The following is an 11,686-nucleotide window of genomic DNA, read 5'->3' as shown; positions in this document are numbered from 1 at the left end:
AGAGAGAGCGAGTGAGCGAGCAAGCCACCAGGTCCAGGACTCAAACTGCAGTTAACCATGTGGGAGTCCAGCACACTTAACCACCATGCCACCTAAAGCCCCGATATTGCAGTTTTGATTTCAAACCACTGCAATAACGTGAATAACACAATAAAGCAAGTTACACAATTGTTTTTCTTTCCTACTACATTTTAAAGTGATGTTTACACTATAGTATAGTTAGTATAGTCTACTAACTATACAGTAGTATTATGTCTAAAAAATAGTGTACATTCTTTAACTTAAAAGAAATTGGGCCAGCCAGTGGTGTGGTGGTTAAGGTGGCTGGATCCTACACGGCCAACTGTGTGGTTTGAATCCCAGACCTGGTGGCTTGAAAAACATGCTGGGAGCTTTTTTTCTTTCCAGCTTAGGCCAGGCAGAATGGCTCCCGCAAAGAAGGGTGGCGAGAAGAAGAAGGGTCGTTCTGCCATCAACGAGGTGGTGACCCAGGAATACACCATCAACATTCACAAGTGCATCCATGGCATGGGCTTCAAGAAACATGCCCCTCGGGCACTCAAGGAAATCCAGAAATTTGCCATGAAAGAGATGGGGACTCCAGATGTGTGCATTGATACCAGGCTCAACAAAGCTGTCTGGGCCAAAGGAATAAGGAACTTCCCATATTGAATCCATGTGCAGCTGTCCAGAAAACGAAACGAGGATGAAGATTCACCCAACAAGCTCTACACTCTGGTGATCTATGTACCTGTTACCACTTTCAAAAATCTACAAGCAGTCAATGTGGATGAGAACTAACTGCTGATTTTCAAATAAAGTTATAAAACGCACACACACACATACATACACACACACACAAGAAAAGAAAGAAAAATATGCTGGGCACCTGTGCATGTGTGCCCAAAATCTCAAGAGGAGAATGGAGGAGAAGAGGTTGGAGAGTGGCCATCCCCCCTGGGGAAATGATTTCTCATTTTCTCTTTCTTTCTCTGCCTCTCTCTGGCAAGCACAGTCACCATATAGTAATCTAAAACAAAACAAGACTTTATTGCTAACAAATGCTAACGATCGTCTGACCCTCCAGTGAATTGTAATTTTGCTGGTGGAGGTTCTTGTGGATGGCTGCTGACTCGTCAGGGTGGCAGTTGCTGAAGGCTGGGGTGGCTGTGACAATTTCTTAGAATAAGCCATGTAGTTTCCCACAGTGATTGATTCTTTCTCATGTGAAAAGTTTTTCTGTAGCACATGATACTGTTTGATCACATTTTACCCACAGTAGAATGTCTTTCAAAATTGGAATCAGTCCTCTAAACCTTACTGCTGCTGTATCAACAAAGTCTATATACATTCTATATACTTTTTTCCTGTCATTTCAACATTGTTTACACACAATATCTTCACCAGGAGAAGATTCCATTTTAAGAAACCATTCTTTCTTTCCTCATTCATAAGAAACAACTCGATCCATTAAAATTTTTTTGAAGATTGAAGTAATCCAATCATATTTTCTGGTTCTACTTTCTAATTCTAGTTCTCTTCTTTTTCCTCAATATCTGCAGTTACTTCCTCCATTAAAGTCTTCAACCTCTCAAAGCTATCTATGAGGATTGGAATTATTTTTATTTTTTAGAGGTTTTTGGCTTAGGGTAAATGTGCTCATCAGAGAGAGACAGAGACAGTGAGAGGGAAAGTGAGAGATCACCCCCAGGGGATTGGCCATTCTGCAGTCCTTTCTCCTCCATTCTCTCTTGGGGATTTTGGACATGCACACAAACACATGCCATGAGTTTCAAGTCACTAGGATCCAGGTCTAGAACTGTGGTCAACCATATGGGAATCTACTACCTTAAATGTGAAATGTATTTCTTAAAACTGGGAAGTTGAGGGACCAGCAGTTAGTGTAATGGCTATGTCACTGGACTCCCTTGTAGTCGACAGTGGTTCGCGTCCTGGACCTGGTGGCTTAAAACTCACGCCGGGCGTGTGTGCATGCATGCCCAGGATCCTGAGAGGAGAATGGAGGAGGGATTGCGGCATGGCCCACCTGCCCGGGGGTTGATTTCTTGCTTTCTGTTTCTCTGTCTGTCTGGCGAGCACACGTGCTCTATAGCAAAACCCTCTAAAAAAAGAACCAAAACAAACAAACAAAAAACCTGGGAAGTTGAAATTCTTGACCTGTAAGCTGTGGAATAGATGCTGTGTTAGACTTGAAAACAACATTCATGTCCTTGCACATTTCTTCATTCGAACTCTTGGATGAGCAGGTGCATTATCAATGAGTAGTAATATTTTGAAAGGAATCTTTTTTTTTTTTTTCCTGCCAGAGCAATAGATCAACTTCTCTGAAACTACTTAGTAAACTGGGACCAGTAGATGGTGTGATGGTTATGTCACTGGAGTTCCACATGGCCGACAGTGGCTTGAGTTGCAGACCCGTAGGCTTAAAATTTACGCCAAATGCACACATGCGTGTATGTCCAAAATCCCAAGAGAATAGAGGAGAAGGGATTGTGGAGTGGCCATCCCCTCAGGGGTGATTTCTCACTTTCTGTTTCTCTCTGTCTGTCCAGCGAGCCTATGTGCCCTATAGCAAAAATCACTCTCTCAAAAAATTTTTAAAATAAAAAATAATTAAAAAAAAGAAACTACCTCTGTCAACTTTCTTAGTAGGTCTTCTGGATAACTTACTGCAGCTTTGCCGTCAGCACTTGTTTTTTCACCATGCACTTTTTCATTATGGAGACAGCTTCTTTCCTTACACCCCATGAACCAGGCTGTACCAGCTTCAACCTTTTCTTCTGCAGTTTCCTCACATCTCTCAACCTTCATAGAATTGAGGAAAATTACCGTGAATTGATTCTTTATAACTTCCCATCTGTGTCTTTTGTTTATTTTTCCCTATGATTTCTTTTCACACCAATATGTATAAGAGTTCTTTACATACGAGGAATAGTAACACTGCATTTTTATTTTTAGTTTTTTGTCATAGGGCATGTGCACTCACTGGAGAGAGACAGAGACACAGTGAGAGAGAAGTTGAGAAATCACCCTACAGGGGGAATGGCCACACTGCAATTCCTTCTCCTCTATTCTCCTCCTGGGATTTTGGGCATCCACAGACAAGCGCCCGGCATAATTTTCAAGGCTCCACATCTGAGACTGGAACCATGGTCAGCCATGTGGGAGTCCAACACAATAACCACTATACCACCTACTGGCTCCAATGCTGCATCTTTATGAGCAATATTTCCTCCAATTTTAAATGTGTCTTTTCACCTTGTTTCTGGTAATCATTTTTCTTTTCTGATTTATAAGTTCTGTATTTTATCCGGTTCTGATCAATAGAAGCTTTCCCTTTATGAGCACTCTTGTATCATGTTAAGCCTTTCCCGTAATGATTACATAAGCAATTACCCATGTTGCATTTCAGTGCTTTTATGGTCTCTCTTTAACATTTTAATCTTTGGTTCATTTTATTTATTTATTTTTAATATTTTATTTAACTTTATTTATTTTATTTGCTCATTTATTTTTATTTGGTGAGAGAGAGAGAGAGAGAGAGCTACCAGGTCCGGGACTCGAACTGTGGTTGTCCATGTGGGAGTCCAGCGTCCTTAACCACCATGCCACCTGCCAGCCCCTCTTTGGTTAATTTTAAATTTATTTCAAAATAAAGAATAAAACAAAGATTCAACTTTTTTTGGTTTAAAATGAGTCCATTCAGTTTTCTTAATGCTATTTAGACACCTTTAACCCATGATTGTGAGCTGTGATATAAATTTCCATGAATATATTTGACTTTAAAATGACTCATTGAGGGACCAGCAGGTGGCATAATAGTTACATCACTGGACTCCCACATGGTCAACTGAGGTTCAATTCCTGGGCCTGGGTGCTTGAAACTCACATTGGGCACGTGTGCATGCATGTCCAAAATCCTGAGAGGAGAATAGTGAAGAAGGGATTGTGGTGTGGTCATATTCCCCGCTGGGTGGTTTCTTGCTTTCTGTCTCTGTCTTTCTCTGTCTCTCTGGCAAGTGCATATACCAAACTCTCTCTCTTTACAAAAAAGAAAAGGGCTAATGGAAAAAAAAAAAAAACAAAAAACCCTGCCAACTAGCACAGAACTTAGTATTTTGATTCTTGCACATTATTCAGTCCTGGCCTTAAGTAAGAATTCCTTGAAAAACTAGGTATGCCTTATCTTTAACTGAGAGCTATTTTACTGGATAGCTATTTGTATATCAAAGATAAAATTCTTGTTATGCAGGTTGATAGACTTGTTTGTGTTTCCCCTGAACACAGGATAAAATTATCTAGAATTGAGAAATATAGCTATTCTAATGTTGTACACTTTTACTGTATCTCTATAAATGTGCAATCGTGATTATGGAAATAAACCAGTGTACAGAGTGAGATGCCAGACCCAAACAGTTTTTTTAAAAAATTCTCAGATGACATTTCACCAAGTTTGAAGAATAAGAAATAAGGCAGTGGATTTAGGCAGACTCAGGGGTTAAATTCCAGCTCTAAGCACAGGAATGGGGATGGTAATTATGCCATCTACCTCACACTGTTGCTGGGAGGACTAAATGAAAGAAAAGAGGATGGAATCCAGTGTGCCTGGGGTTAACCATTGGCATTCAGGTGCCCTTAGACTTGTGTTGTTTTATATTTTTTATTTTGTTCCATAGACTTTTGCCATAGGGTGCGGTGTGTGCTCTCACCAAGAGACAGAAAGTGAGAAATCCCTCCTCCCCCCTCCGAGGGAATGGCCATGCTGCAATCCCTTCTTCTCCATTCTCCTCTCTGTATTTTGGGCATGCATGCACACATGCCCAGCATGAAATTTAAGCCTCAAGGTCTAGGACTAGAACCATGGTCAACTACATGGGAGTCCAGTGATGTATCCATTATGCCATCTGCTGGTCCTGACTTGTGGTTTTAATTGAAACTCTTCACCCTATTTCACATCCACTCTTACAACTGGGTTTTGTTTCTTCTTTAACAAGCTTGCTCTGAGGACATGGTACACCTTGACCCTCTGCCTTGTTCCTCTTTTTTTCCAAATCCCATTACTCCTAATCCGTGCCTGGGGTCCTGCTCCCATTACAGGCCAGTGTTATTCAACTTCCACTCTCTGATTCTAGCCCATCCACAAATGAGACCTTGTACTCCAGCCAGCCCTTTGAGCCCACCACAAGGGGCTGCTGACTGTGGCCCTCTTCCTATGCCCCTTTCCCTTTCTACTGGTCTTGGTACCAGGTCCCAGGGAACCTAGATAACCACCATACTTCTCACGTGTGCCTCCCCCAAAGACAATGATGAATCCAAATAACTCTTCCTACTTTCAGAATTTCTTGCATTGTAAGAAAGGGGAATGCAGATACAGCCCAGGGTCAGTTCGCCTGTGGCAACCATAAATTTCAGGACAGTTTGCCATAAATTTGAGGACAATTTATCTAAATGTGCCTGTTGCCCTCCCTTGCTGTCTTTTGCTACAGTTATTTATGTGCCTGAAGCATCTTCCTGATTTGGCTGTAAAGTTTACGAGGGATTATCTGTTACTTATCCCTGTTCTGTATAGAAAGGTGTGCCCTGGGTGACTAAAGTGATGCCCTGCTCTCCACCTATAAGCAGGTGGTCCGGAAAACCAAGAAAATGCCTGGTTCAGTATCTCCTAGGAGTTCTGAAATCTGAAAAGGAAATGGTAGTTATAGAAGAAAGGGGATTGCAGTAAGTAGTAGTCTTTTTTCTTTCTTTGGGGGAAGAAACAAAAAACAAGTTCCAGCTGACTTAAGGAATAAACAGAACTAAAAAGAGGAAGTGTAGTTCAGGCATAGCTGGATCCAGGGCACAGCAACAGTCTTGTTCTTGCTCTTGACTCTGTTTTGCCTATCACTCTGTTCTCCCACTAGGGAGAGACACAGAGAGAAAGAAAGTGAGAAAGCACTCCCTCTGGTGGGTCATACCACAATCTATTCTTTTCCATCTCTCCTCTTGGAATTTGGGGTATGTATGCACATGTGCCCGGCATGTTTTTTAAACTCTGGGCCTGGGACTCAAATTATATAGTTGACCCTGTGGGACCCAGTCACCTCAACCACAGCCCCAGGCTAGCCTGTCTCCATTCTCTTCATCTCACCCCCCTCATGGCAGCTAATGTCACCGCCAGAAGATTTAGAATTATATCTGTAACTCCACAGAAAGAGCATGTCTCACTCCCATAGACCTCCAGGAAAACTCACTCCCAGAGCTGCATGTGAAGGTGTTGCTGTGAGTCACGTGCCCATCTCTGAATCCGTCAGTGTGGCCTGGAAGACAGAACATCTGACTGGCTAGGCCTAATCTTTGACAGGTGACAAGGTTGGGGGGATGGCAGGGAGGAGTGTCAGCTCTACCCAGATCACGTGAATCAGCAGAAAAGAATATGGTTTCTCCCAAGGAAAATCAAGATAGCATTGACCAAGAAGGTAGGTTTAATTATAAGTGAGAACAAGAGACTATTAGGGAAGTTAACCTCTGACACAGAAAAAGAGGCTTTTGCATATTTTTACAAAGTGACATTTTTTAATGATCAAGAAAAAACTACTATGCCAATGTTCACAGCAGCATTATTCACACTAACCCAGATGCCCATCAACAGATAAATGGACAAAATGGGGTATATACAATGAACTATTACTCGACTGTAGAAAGGAATGGAATTCTGATGTATGGTGGTTAAGGGTGCTGGACTTTCACATGACTGATCATGGTTCAAGTCTCAGACTTGGCAGTTTGCTTTCTCACTTTCTTTCTCTCTCTCACTCTATCCCTCTCTGGTCAAAAATAAAATAAAGAAAATAAAATAATTATTTAAAAAAGAAAAAGGAGTCAACTGTAAAGCAAAAGGTATAAACAAAAAGGAAGTTATCGGTCTCACAAAGCTAGCATATAATAAGGTCATGCAGAGAGATCTCATGAGCAGCAGGGACAAAGAGACACAGCAAGCATGTCTGCAAGCATGTCTGCAGGCTCTGAGATGACAGCTCCTTTTAAACTAAAAAAAAGAGATTGTTTGGAAAGAATTTACATTGCCCAAAGGAAACAGAGAATGGCCTAGGGAAGAAAGCAGAAGGGAGAGAATTGGGTAAAAGTTCAGTACAAGTTACCTGGAGCGGTCTGAAGGCAGTGGGATAATGGTCTTCTCTGTGTCAGCAGCTAGTAACCCTCAAGAGTCTGGTACAAGTTTCCATTAGGAGAAAGGAATGTCTTTGTGAAGTTCAGTGGCACAGAGCCTAGGAAGCAGACTGTCAGCTACCCCCTTTCTGTTGTCCAGCCTTAACTGAGCCTAGTAGTCTCTTTTCTGGATAAATTGTGTCTTTACACATTTATATGAGGTGTTTCTAGAGCAGTCAAATTCATAGAGAGAGAAAGTGGAATGGTGGTTAAGAGTGCTCGACTCTCAAATGACTGACCGATAGTGGTTCTCAGGGGTTGGGGTGGGGGAATGGGGAGCTACTGTATAATGAGTACTGAGTTTAAGATGAAAAAGTTCTAGAAATTGGGGCCAGCAGATGGAGTAATGGTTATGTTGCCATAATCATATGTGAGCGTGTGTGCCCTATAGCAAAAATCTTGCTTAAAATAAAATTCTAGAAGTGATGATAGTTGCATAACAATGGGAATACATTTAATGCTATTGAACTGTAAACTTAATTTAAATGTTAGTTTTAAAATGATGTATACCAGGACCAGCAGTGACTCCCACATAGTCAGCCATCACTCGAGTCCTGGACCCTGGTGCCTTAAAACTCATTCCAGGTGCATGTGCATGCATGCCCAAGATCCTGAGAGGAGAGTGAAGGACAAGGGATTGTAGCATGGTCATCCCACCTGGGGGTGATTTCTTGCTTTCTGTCTCTCTATCTCTCCAACAAAGCACACATGCCCTATGCAAAAATCTCTTTAAAAATAATAAAATGATGTATTCTTTATCACCATACAAAATTAAATTCTATTAAAAGGAAAACAATTACTATTCAGACTGAGACATTTTTGCCCCATGCCTTTTTGAAACTACACCTACCTTAGACTTTGCCTAGGGTGGTGAGCAATAGAAGTCAATAAAAAATTAGCTGGAGACATCAGAAAGCAACTTGACATGTTCTGGCCCCAGCATCATCCAGCAATAATTTCTGAACAAACCTTAAGATGATCACCTCCCGAATGACAAGCCACAGTCCTGAATACTTGGTGCATGCAGGGCCCTCAGCACTTATTCACAGAGACCTGATCACGGTCATGGGATGTCAGGCAAAGGATTCTTCCCCAAGAGCCCAACCTCCCTTATGTTCTCAACCAATTTTGCCTCACAGAGGACACCATGCAATATCTGGATGCTTCCAGTTGGTACTACGAGAAGGTGAGGTTCAGGCACTGCTACTGGCATCTAGTGCATAGGAGCCAGAGATGCTGCTAAACATCCCACAATACACAGGACAGTGCCCATAACAGAGTTATCCAGTTTCGAATTATTATTATTATTAATAATTATTAGAAAGATTTTTGTTATAGGGCACTCATTGGAGAGAGAGAGAAGCCATCCCCTGCGGCCATGTCACAATCCCTTCTCCTCCATTCTCCTCCAGAAATTTTGAGCACGCACGCACATGTACCCAGCATCATTTTTAAGCCACTGGGTCTGGGACTCAAACTGTGGTCAACCATGTGGGAGTCCAATACCTTAACCACTCTGCCACCTGACAGACCCTCCAGTCCTAAAGTTTGATAGTGTCAATGGTGAGAAGGCTAGGAAACTCTCTTACAAATCAAGGATTTAAACATAGACACACACACACACACACACACACACACACACACACACACATGCATGTATGCATGCATATGCAAACACACCCTCATACTTTTCACCTATACCTTCCAAAGTATCCTCCTGATCTTTGTTAATTTACAATGAATCATGAGAAGTTTACAGCTCAAAAGCACACTTCTAAAATTAGTTTCTTGCACAATAGCCTTTAAAGCAAAGGTCATGCAACATATTTGTCTTGGACTTCTTTCTGTGCTGGAGTTTATTCCTAAGAGGGCAGAGGCAGGTAGAAGAAGGAAGAGGGGCATTAGTACATAGTTACACCACAAAAAAAAGCCAAAACTCTATGAATTTTCCTAGTGAACTCTCTCATGGAGCCAACATTCACACCAAGAAACAGAGCTGACAACACCCTAGAAGTCTCTGTGGGCCCTGGCTAGTAACTACCTCCCAAAGCTAATAGCACGGTTGCTTTTGCTTATTTTTGAACTTTCTAGTCCTCAGTGAGTGCTCTGTCTGTGCTCCTTCTGGTGTCTTTCACTTTATATTTGCAAGATTCACCCAGTTGCTAACTGGTACACAGATTTACATTTTCCCTCAAAACATTATAACATCTTATTTATAGTGTATCAATTATACCTTGGCAAAGTTGTTACTTGAAAAATTATCATATCTGGGACCAGCAGTTAGTGTAATGGCTATGTTGCTGGACTCCCATGTAGCTGACTGCAGTTTGAGTCCTAGACCCGGTGGTTTAAACTCATGCTGGGCGCGTGTGCGTACGTGCCCAAGATCCCAAGAGGAGAATGGAGGAGAAGGGATTGCGGCATCCCCCCTGGGGGGTGATTTCTCGTTTTCTGTCTGTCTCTGTCTTTCTGGTGAGCTCACATGCCCTATAACAAAAACCTCTCCACACACACACAAATTATCATATCTTGGGGGCTGGACAAGGCACAGTGCTAAACTGCAATATTCTCCAATGCTGACCCACATGAGAAGGTACTGGGTTCATATCTGGGGACCACCCTGAGTGTGCCAGGCATGTGCATGTGCCCACAATCCAGGCAGGCTGAGGTGTGGCTGGATTGTGACAGTGAGACCTTGTGGAAGTTTTCTCTCTCTCTCTCACCCTTGGGAGAAATAAATAAACTTTAAAAAATTTATTATATTCTGGTTGAGACTTGAGGGATGAGTAAGATTTTTTCCAGAATAAAGGAGCAGTTGACTGAAAGAAACAGACTGCCCAAGGACTTGAATAGTAAGTAAAACTATGGATGTTCCGGATACTAAAAGTGAACATTCTGTTCAATTCAACTGTTCTCATAATTATGATCATACATTATTCTCAGTTTTTAACAACAAGCAATGATAAAAATCAACATCTCTGTGCAGTCTTACTTCTGGAACTTTTATTTCTATGAGATAGATTTCCTAATTTGAAGCTTTCTGAGTCTAGGGATATGGGTATCTAAGTTTTTTTTTTTTAAAGAGAGATTTGTGCTATAGAGGACATGCCCTCGCCAAAGAGACAGAGAGACAGAAAGCAAGAAATCACTTCCTGGGGGGAGGGCCACGCTGCAATATTCTTTCCTCCATTCTCCTCTCAGGATTTTGGGCACACATGTATGCACACGTGCCAGTGTGAGTTTGAAGCGACCAGGTCAGCCATATGGGAGTCCAGCAATGTAATCACTATGCTATCTGCTGGTCCCGGTATCTAAATATTTAATAAATATTGCAAGCTTGCGTTTCAAAATATTGTAGCAATTCCTACTTCTACCAGAGTTTACCTACCTCCCTTTTCATCAGTACTGGATTTTAATCACTTTTAAAACATTTCTGCTAATCTAATGATAAAAATTTTATTTTTGTTGTTTTAATTTGAAATTTTTTCTGGATTACAGAGATTGCCTTTTCATGTCTGTAGACCATTTTGATTTCCTATTTTATTATTTTTTTAAAGAGATTTTTGCTATGGGGGTGTGTGCTCACCTGAGAGACAGAAACAGAAAGCGAGAAATCAGGGGATGGCCACACTGCAATCCCTTCTCCTCCATTCCCTGCTTTGGATTTTAGGCCATGCACATGCTTATATGCATGCGTGCATATGCAAAAATTAAAAAAATGGTCCCTGGATATTCTATTTTATAGAGATATTTAGTAGTACAGAAAAGAATAAAATAAAAAATAAAGAACATTCTGATTATTCATTTAAAATATGTTTGTAGTGCCCAACTCCCAGTAGGTCCTCAGTAATTGGTAGCTAATTTTCTTTTCTTTATTTATTTTTAGAATTACTGGGGCCAGCAGGTGGTGTAGGGGTTAAGTCACTGGGGTCCCACATGGCTGACTGCAGTTCAAGTCCTAGACCTAGCAGCTTAAACTCACATGGGACACATGTGCTTGCATGCCCAAAATCCTGAGAGAAGAATGGAGAAGGAATTGTGGTGTGGCCATCACCCCCCAGCCCGGGCCGGGAGAGGTTGGAATGATTTCTTGCTTTCTCTCTCTCTCTGTCTCTCCAGTGAGCACACATGCCCTATATAAAAAATCCCTCTCAAGGGACCAGCAGATGGTGTAATGGTTACATTGCTGGACTCCCACATAGCTGACCCAGTGGTTTAAAACTCATGCTGGTGCTTGTGTGTGTGTGCCCAAAATCCCAAGATGAGAATGGAGGAGAAGGGATTGCAGTGTTGCCACCCTCGCCCCACCCCACCCCCATAGGAATGATTTCCCACTTTCTATCTCTGTGTCTCTCTGGTGGGTACATGTACCTTATAGCAAAAAAACTCATTACATTAAAAAAAACTCTTTAAAAAAATAATTTTTAAATTTATTATTATTATTTTAAATTTGCTAGAGGGC

At 41.6% G+C, this 11,686-nt stretch overlaps 1 pseudogene; it reads left to right on the top strand.

Annotated features, from left to right (window-relative positions):
* The first annotated feature begins 404 nt into the window (after window positions 1-404).
* On the top strand, window positions 405-801 carry LOC106734842 (60S ribosomal protein L31 pseudogene; annotated as a pseudogene).
* The last annotated feature ends 10,885 nt before the right edge of the window (window positions 802-11,686 follow it).

The sequence above is a fragment of the Tupaia chinensis genome, unplaced genomic scaffold (assembly GCF_000334495.1).
Source record: "Tupaia chinensis unplaced genomic scaffold, TupChi_1.0 Scaffold000231_2, whole genome shotgun sequence".
NCBI classification, from domain to species: domain Eukaryota; kingdom Metazoa; phylum Chordata; class Mammalia; order Scandentia; family Tupaiidae; genus Tupaia; species Tupaia belangeri.
The sequence above is the reverse complement of the archived record's forward strand: the minus strand, read 5'-3'. Positions and strand labels throughout refer to the sequence as shown.